The sequence below is a fragment of the Dermacentor andersoni genome, chromosome 3, assembly GCF_023375885.2.
Source record: "Dermacentor andersoni chromosome 3, qqDerAnde1_hic_scaffold, whole genome shotgun sequence".
NCBI classification, from domain to species: Eukaryota; Metazoa; Arthropoda; class Arachnida; order Ixodida; family Ixodidae; genus Dermacentor; species Dermacentor andersoni.
This window is the reverse complement of record NC_092816.1, coordinates 146,891,394-146,900,743: the sequence shown is the minus strand read 5'-3', so window position 1 is coordinate 146,900,743 and position 9,350 is coordinate 146,891,394. Positions and strand designations below refer to the sequence as shown.

Below are 9,350 nucleotides of genomic sequence, written 5' to 3'. Positions count from 1 at the left end.
TTTGGATGTTTTGCATGCATTTCACTAGGAAGACTAAGAGCTAAGACTTTTTTATTGCCATGGCCTTGACTGTCTTGATGTTGTTTTGCACCATGCCCTTGTGTTGACTTTTGCATATGATATTTTTCAGGCACCCGCTTTATATAACGCAAGAAGGCAGCTGCAAGGACACGAGGATGTGAAAGAGCCAGTGCAGCGCGACTTCACGTAGTGCAGAGGAGCCAATGCCAAAAAATCAAAATACATTGGCATGTTATTTGGACAAGAAAACTAGTATGTGGGTATATTAGGTGTACCATTTGACCAAATGTCAACAAAATCAAGATACAGTATGTTACACGAAGATGAAAATTCTCACGTGCTCCAGGCAGTCATCTTAACATGGTATATTTATGTAATGTCTCTGATTGGAAAGTCAAATCAAGTATGCTCTCTGGAGACAAACACATAGCAGCAAGTGTCATTGAAAAGTTAAAAATGTGTTTTAAGAAAGCTGATTAGTTCTGAGAAGTGACTGCTTTTTGTCTTGCCTCTCAGCAGATATATCCATGTGATAAAGAAATAGTGGTACAATGAAATTGCATATTTGCTTAGCGACATGATACATACTTGCAATGAGCAGCACGGTGCCTGTGTTTACTATAAAAAGCAACAGCCCATGCTTGGTTAGGTTAGGCCCACTACAACATGCAGGCATGGGTGATTGGCGCTTTTTTTATTTCTGTGTCGTGAGGTTTATTGACGTGCGTATAGGTGCAGTGGCACGCAGTATGGCTAGTACAAAAAAAAAAGGGGGGGGGGGGCAGATATATGTAGCTCACTGTACACGACACAGGGCAAAGGAAATCCGTGTTCAGCAACTATGTTAAATGCCATGTACGTAAATTTTACAACGCTACTCGTTCGAAGCGCGCACAGGTGCATATTGAAGAAAAGTTTCCAGGGTAGATAATTTAGTTCGTAATTTACACTAATTTTGCTCTAACCACGAGACATAATAATTTGAATATACTGCACTGAAAAACCTAGAGCGAATTAAATTGTGTGTCAGCTTCGTGTGTATACACATAGTCTTTCCTATGCATTAGGTTTCTTGCGTAATGCATTAACAGTTGACAGCCTATCTTATGATGTGTACTCTGTTTACATTACAGTTGTTTATTAGTTTACTCGTTTGTTTTGCGACTGATGAAATGCCGACATATATATATTTTCAACATTTGACATAACCCTGTATGTTTTGCAGGGACAACCCAGGACGTGCATTTCTCAGCACCCAGTCAACTGCCAAAAGTGACTCAAACACAGGCCACCAGTAAGTGGACATCAGTTGCAATTTCACATTATGCAGTTGGCGGCTGCCTTGTAGGGAGGCTTTTTTTTTAATGAGATGGTGATGTCGTTCTAATGTACATTTTGACCACAAAGGTGCGATCATGTCTCACAGAGGCATATATGGTTGCTATTCTCTGCGAGGGACGTGTTCTCGTGTTCGTGAAGCATTTGTGTTTGGCAGTATTGTCGCCCAATGAGTCGGATATAAACACTAACTCGCCACTGCCGGCAAGTAGTTGCAAGCAACACAATATATTATTACGCTGTAAAGTTATTTCATTAATTCAAAGGAAAGTTTTGCAGCAGGAAAAAAGGTTGCTATTCCAGGTAAACATGTCTTTTTCTCACAGGTTATTTAGCCAAACTGTGGATGCATGAAATTCGTGACTTATGAATAGATTTTAATTTATTCTTTAGTAATGCTTCTAAAAAAGACTAGAAATAGCATGTGACTACGTCTGCAACCAGCAGACCATACATTTACAGTCATAAGTGGCAGTTCCATGCAGTCTCGCACTTTATATAACCTTTCCTTTCAGCAACATTGGAACTGGTGGCTGCGTTTTCAGAAGGAGAAGTGCACTTGACACTGTATATGTATGTGTGAATTCGGTTTTCTTTGTATGTGTCGGCTCACTGACAAACAGTGCAAAAATCTGTTGTACCATGAGCCTGATGACGCCTTCTGCTGTTAGAAATGCGGCACTTCGTATTTTATAGTACTGCATGACATTTAAATCAAAGCTACCACATAAAATGATCAAGAAAACTAACCGCTGTTATAGCTGTTTTCCTCAAAGAACGCTTGTCCTTTATGGGCTGTGTTAATCTGAGCTCTCCACCGATGTTTCAGTAGTATTATCCCTTAGTGAGTGAGAGATTGGGGGCAATTAATCGTGTTAGTGTTTAAGTGGTGTCCTAATTATGTGCATTTGTTCCAACAAAGTTGTCTAGATTACTTTGTTGTGTAGTGTAAAGCTTATGAAACCATCAGCAACTACTGAGTTGCTAACACGCATATGGATTTGTCACTATACAGGTGGAACTCGGCTGTACCACTGCAGTGCTGCGGAAATTGCCTTCACCAGCGGCTTTGCAACAGCTGTTTCGCAGCATGTCGGTATGTGTTAATTTATAATTATGTTGGGATGGGCTAGTATTATGGACCACTGCTACTCTGTATTGTGACAGATCCATATGATAAGGGATGTAATGGGCACAGTGAAAACCTTTGAATTTTTTACTATGGTACATAAACAGGCTCTCCTTTTCGTCACTGGAGCAGGAGAGAAGGGCATGCAGGCACTCCTGAATGTACATATATTTCAAAACATGAGAGACACACACGCACACACACACAATTAAACTAAAGGCAGGGACGTTCCATCTTTCATCTTGAATTGAATTGTGCAGCGCAAAAATACAACACAGACCACAGAGAAGCACACATGTTAACAGGTTTGATACACACGTTAGTTCAACAGATTTGATACTTCAAGTGTGCTATTTTACACAAGGGGGAAGGGAAAGGGGGGAAAATCTGAAAAAAAGGGGAGTGGAAAAAAAGGAATCGTGCCAAAAAGCAAGAGAAGCATCGCGCAGCCAGGATCACCAGCAGGACATCTAAAAAGCACTCTGGTAAAATTACATACAGGACAACCTTACGTATAGTTTGTTTCAATCAACTCAGATCACATGCAGCCATTACTGCAATCAAGTTGTTTCCTTATGTCATATGAGGGAATGATGTGGGCCCAAAAAACTGTTTAGAGCTGAAGGATTATGTTCCATTCTAGCCTCATTGCCTGCTTTTTTATCATATTGTTATCAGCTGCTTATGTTAGGGACAAAAAGTAAGAGTACGAACTGTTTCCCGATTCGCCATTCCACACAACATGTCTTTGTGACTATATGTACATGCAGATGATCCATAGTTGAAAAATATTCAGTACAGTAGAATCTCATTACAAGATGCACTTGGTTGTAAGAGACATCTGAAAATGGTTTGGTTGGTTTTCCGATGTTTGCCACGTTAACAATACTGTATACAAGAGACACCTTTGTTACTAAGGATGACTTTTTAAGTATTCGCTACTTCGAAGGGACACAAACCAGACACATTCACTTTGTGCACCTTGTGTGCTCCGAAGGGCGTAAAGATCACGCAATCCTTACACAAGTCAATCGCGCATGTCTCTTTTAGCATGAACCAGAAAAGGAGGGCAACGAGGACAGTGCAGGGCAGAAAGTGTCGGCAGTTGAAGCTGACGAGCGTCTAAGAGCACCTCAAAGGTACTGCGAGCAACAAGGCTTGCAAAGTGAAGTGTTTAAATTCCAGAAGTTGGGAAGGAAGCTAACACAATCTACAGTCACTAAAAAGCTGTGAATGTCTTCTTTAAAGGGCCCCTAAACCACCGAGGTTAAAATTTAGTTGCGGTGTTGCAGTTCTACACAATAAGGCAATGAACAGGTAGCCACGAGAATTTTTCGTAACGGTGCAGTAATAGTGGAGCTACATGTGTTTGATTATCGAAAAGTAGTCCCCACTCATTTTACTCTTTCATCTGGCACACGCCATATGGACAGTATCGTCTTTTCCTTGCCTAGTACACCTCCAAATGTTACGGGACAGGCCAACACCAACGAGCTCTGTTGCTGCCGCGCTGGCCCGTCGTCCTGCGAGGGGTGGCGCTAATACAACGGAACTGTATAGTGACTAGTGTTGAAGAGCCTCATAGGGAGACCCTTCTGTTGGCGTTTCTGTTCTTTGCCCCCATTGGCTGCCCACAATGGCATCGCGCGCAAGGCGACGAGGAAGAAGGAGTGTGTGTATTTGCTTGCAGGCCTTGCCGGCAGTCGTACACTTTCGTTTGACCAATCGACAGCACCGGAAACTGGTGACATCATCAGTGACAGCCTGGTGACGTCAGGACAAACTGGGGGGTGCAGGATAGGTCCAGAGAGGCGCACGGGGTCATTTTCTTCATATTGTGGTGCTCCGGCAGTGCTACGCACTCTGGCATTTGGCTGCGTCGATCGTGACGGCATTCTGATTTCGATACGCGTGTTTACTTGAAATGTTCAAAAAATGTCGAGAAGTGGTTTAGGGGCCCTTTAAGCCACCCTGAGCATTTATTCCTTCAGATATATCAAAACATACTTTAGTGATGATGCATAATAAAGTGATCTAGTCTGGCTCCTCAGTGTCTCAAAATTTTTGGTTTCGAGAGACATGTTTCCCGTGCCTCTTGAATATCTTCTGATGAGGCTTTACTGTAATATACACAAACAATTGTGTAACTCCTCCTGCAAGTATTATTCATTAAGCCCTGTCACTTATGTGCAAAGCTTGTGGTTAAGTCTTGATGTTCGTACTTTTTAGAGCTATGTTTATTAATTCATGCTGTTCTTATTGGTTCTTCGATGCAGGAGACAATGCCTACGAAATTATTGGCCCTGATCATGAGAGCCCTCAAGGGGCAAACAACATCTCTGTTGCAGAAGTGAGCCCGATACCACTTGGAAGTTACCATGACAGATGACACGGCAGCAATAGATACAGAGACTGCCATGTCTGCTGCAGCTGCAACAGTGTACGAGGCAAGCAGCAGCGCGTCAGCATCAGCAGCAGTGTCAGAAGGAACCACACCAGGCCTGGTAGAGCAACATGTGTGCTGTCACTGACTTTTTTTGTAGTGGATACAACTCATTTGCTCAACATACAAAAGCTTTTCACCACGACTGTGAGCCAGTGTTATTGTGCAGCAAGTGCCAGACTAAGTTAGGTGTTATAACACAGTACAAGCATCACTTTAATATATGCAAATGCAAACATATTACAGTTGTTGCCTCCCCAGCCAGCCCACATAGTGACAACAATGTGGAACACATGGTGGGACACACCTCTCCCCCATTACAAGATAGTAGAGACTGTCAGTGTTGTTGCTAGATTGACTGGTCTTTGTAGGCAACTAGAAGGACAACACAGGTGTCATAAGATTGTTGTTGATGTTGTTGTTGAAGTGGTAAAAAAGAAGTTTGATGCAGCTGAAGTGCCAACTGATATTGAGCAAATCAAAAGCAACCACCTGAGAAAGCAACACTATCGAAATTTGGGTATCTATGTGCCGCCAACTCTGGTAAGAATGGCATAGGACAGAAGTGTGATGAAAATCACACAGACACTGCTGTTGCATCACTGGCCACAGTGAGCAGCGACTTGTAGGGCAAGAGAGTCAACTGAAACTAACATTATGATATAGTGTCATGCTCCCATGTGACCACTTTTCAAGTTATTTTGCAAGATACAGCTCAACCTCCAGAAACGAGACTGCAACTTGTCTGTAAAAAAGCCTTCACAAATAATTATTCATAACACTATTAACATAGCAGTATCTTTTTTTTTGTGTCGGTTCGAGGTTCCCGGCTGTCCATTAATGCAAAAATTGAGGAAAATAAGAACATGTGTCGTACTTACACCTTTTTAACAAGTACGAGGGGGACAGAACTTTTCTAGTCATGCATCTTCATCATACTATCAAGTTTTTAAATGCTTTTTATAATTATTATTACCAGTTATATCTGAGCGCATTGTATGCATGTGGCAGGTGTAAAATCAGGTCAGTCGGATCAGATGCCTTATCTGCAAGCGAGCCCTATATTCAAGAAATTTGAATTAAAATAGTTACGTTAGAGACGCAGTCTTTCAGCACTTTATTGCCTGTGGTTTAAGCATTGCTCAATACTTTTGTGGGTGGCAATTTCAACCGGCACAGCACTGCGCTTTGCCAGTCACATTTGTCTTCAAAGCGGTGTTTACCATTTGTGTTGATCTGTTTGTGTATGCATGGAGCAAGTTTTTAATTTATATTTTTCTGCATTCTTGTGCTTGCACTAAGCTTGTATAAGGCAGTTACAAAATGTGCGTCACTATAACGAACTGTTCTGTTGAGCTTACACTTGCAAATAATCGTGTTCAGATGGCCGCACTTCTATGCGGGTGCACCGCTAGCTTTGTGTATGTTCTCATGTTTGTATAAAGCTTATATAAGCTAGTTAGAAAATGTATGTCACTAAGCATTGTGGTATTCTTTAAAGAACTGCTTGGTTGGTTTTACACTTGTGAATTAGTATTGAGGCGGTGGTATTCCCATGTATGCCCACTGCTAGCTTTCTGTGTCCTCACGTGTTTGTATTAAGTTTCTACAAGGGAGTTACAGCATGTACGTCACTAAGCGCTGTGATATTTTTTAAAGAACTGCTTTGTTGGTTTTACACCAGTGAGTAATAGTACTCGGGTGGCACTAGTCATGTGTAGGTACACAGGGACCATTTGTATACATTATGCTCATGTAAAGTAGTTACAAAGTGTATGTCACTAATTACTGTGATATTTGTTGAATTGCTGTGATGGTTTTACACATGTGAATAATAGTGGTCAGGACACAGTACTTGTGGTGTATAGTTGAATTTATACACTGCTAAGACGTGGGCTGTATACGTACCAAAAGAAATGTATGTCATTATATTGTTGTGATTATTACTGTTTGGATTTTATTAAACTGTAATAAAATTGTTTCTTGTATCTATTGAGGTATGGCAATTTGTCATGCAACCAAACTGAGGACCTGCACTTGTGCATACAAATAAACAGCTAATTTAAGAGTATACTGCTCATATTCTGCTAAACCAGTTTAACAAATCTTGTACTACAATGCTGGAAAAATGACAGAGCTGACTCGGATGTACAGAAAAAGTTCTGCACTGGCTGAAGGACTGCCCCACACTGGAGTTCGTAATGTTGCGTTTATTGGAGTAGAACAGAAAGTGCACTTCTATTAAAAATGCGACAGTCGGTGCAGAAACATAAGGCAGACGAGCGGATGTGGCACATTTTTTTCAGGGCCCTCCATGCCTACTACTGCTTTTCTAGTCTTCCTGTGCTTTGCGTATAAGCCCCTGTTCAGCCAAGGTTTTTACTCCATGACAGTTGTTCTACTGGGTTCGTAGCAATATTGAAGAAAAAAATTCAATGGTTTTCAAGGACTTTCGAGGCCCCGACACAGTAACTTCAAGGACCTCGTGCAATGTGTGTAGTAGTTTGGACAGGCAATAACTTGTTCAAGAAAACCGTTAACTTTAATGCAAACAAAAGAAAACAAAACAAATCGCATTTCAGTGATTTCAAACATTTGAAAGACTGCTAATTTGCCTTTCACCACCCACCACTAAACGCACACAAGGAAGCATTTCAAGAAAGCGCTCAAAGTTTTTCTGTAATAGCACAATTAACTACTTGGGCCTGCAACATTTGCAGTTTTTGAATACTGTTTGGTTTGACAGTGTATGTGATGTCATCTGTTGCCTCAGCTTTTTTCACCATCAAATAAGCAATAGTCATTTGTAATTTCTTTTTATTGTGTCTGTCGCTCTCAATTTACTCTTCACGGCTTCTCTTCGAATGCCTCAACTGTTGAGCTTCCTGCTTCTGCTCCTCCAAGCACATTTGTCGCCGGTTCCATGTGCATAAAACTGGTATCCGCAGCTCCTTTGTAATTTCAACTTTAAGGATGTCGCTTTCCTTCTATTACCTCCAGAGACAATTTTCTGTGACACGCGAAAGAGTGTCACAGAAGGGAAAAAAAGCGCTTGGCAATGTCTGCTAAGTCTAGCCAAGTGTACAAGTTTAAGGACTTTCCAGTACTTCTAAAAATTCAAGGGTTTTCAATGCCTTGAACATGGCATTTTAGAAATAAAGGATTTTCAAGGATCGCTACAAACCCTGGATTCTAGCACCTAAATAATTTTACAAGCTTATTTTGGCATGGAGTTAGGAAATTCATGCTTTCTAGCAAACGCTGCACTATCTCTGTACAGTGAAGCCACGAGGGCGCAACTATCTTGGAGTAAAGAAAAATACTGAAAGCTTTTAATACCACTCTTCTTTTTTTCTATGGAGCTCCGTATTGCCTAGTTAAGTTTACGAATGTGCTTGGTTTTGGCGGGCGTTTCTTCGACATTTTCTGGAAGAAGCAGATGTCTAGCCCCCGTATTCAGAAATGTATCTTAATACAAAGCTCATGCTTGGCTTGATGTAAACGACGCCTGGTGCGAACGTCCCCCAAGACGCTCACTGCTTTTCTTTTGGTGCGTTCACGACTTGCGTCGTTTAGATCAATTCAAGCATGGGCTTCAAGTTATGATGCATTTCTGCATATGGGGGTAAGCGTGCACAATTCCGGGCAACGCACTGTGCCATTGACACTGAGAGAAAACGGGGAAAACAGAGTTAACCACTTATGCTCCTAAACTTTCGCGTACCTGTGGTGTGCGTGTATCGTGGAAGAAGAAACAGCGCAAACACAAGGACGAAAAAAAGCATCAACCACACCAGCGCTTCGTGGTGTGGCATGTTTTTGCGTCGTCCTTGTGTTGCGCTGTTTCTTCTAAATGCTCAACCAACTAGCCGGCAAGTCCATCCTGTGCATATATAAATTGAACACACGAATGAGTGTAGATGGTCTTCGAAGCTTTTAGAACGCGCACTGCCACAGGATACGAGCAGTGCACGCGTAACAAGTGGACACATTAGTCATTTAAACATGCGTGCCAATGCATTTGACGCGGCTATCGGCATAAGCAGTCTCCAAATGCTGGAATGCATGCGCTTCAAAACGCTAACGATCCGCTGCTAATGCAGGACAACAGCTCACAGCGGACTGAACCAAACTCTAAACTAATGCACTTGAAAAGAACGCCTACACGGCAGCGTGAGGCACGTCGAAATGCCTGGTACTGGCGTCGCAGTTGCTCACCAGTATACGCGCGAATTAAATTCACATACGTGGATGGTTCGCGCAATACTTTGTATCCGCGTATTTTGGAGAACATGGACTGGAGAAGCACTCGATCATGAGCTGAACGGCACATTTGTTATTTTCCTGCGGTGACGACAAGCCGTGAATAGTTCTCACGTTGTCGTCTACGTTGTCTTCCTTCGGTAGTCGTAGCAAGGA

At 42.0% G+C, this 9,350-nt stretch overlaps 1 long non-coding RNA gene across 1 annotated transcript; it reads left to right on the top strand.

The window, feature by feature from the left end:
* The first annotated feature begins 2,374 nt into the window (after positions 1-2,374).
* On the top strand, positions 2,375-6,919 carry LOC140216449 (uncharacterized). The gene is made up of 2 exons (XR_011893122.1): positions 2,375-2,455; positions 4,765-6,919. It is a non-coding gene; the product is annotated as an uncharacterized lncRNA (long non-coding RNA).
* The last annotated feature ends 2,431 nt before the right edge of the window (positions 6,920-9,350 follow it).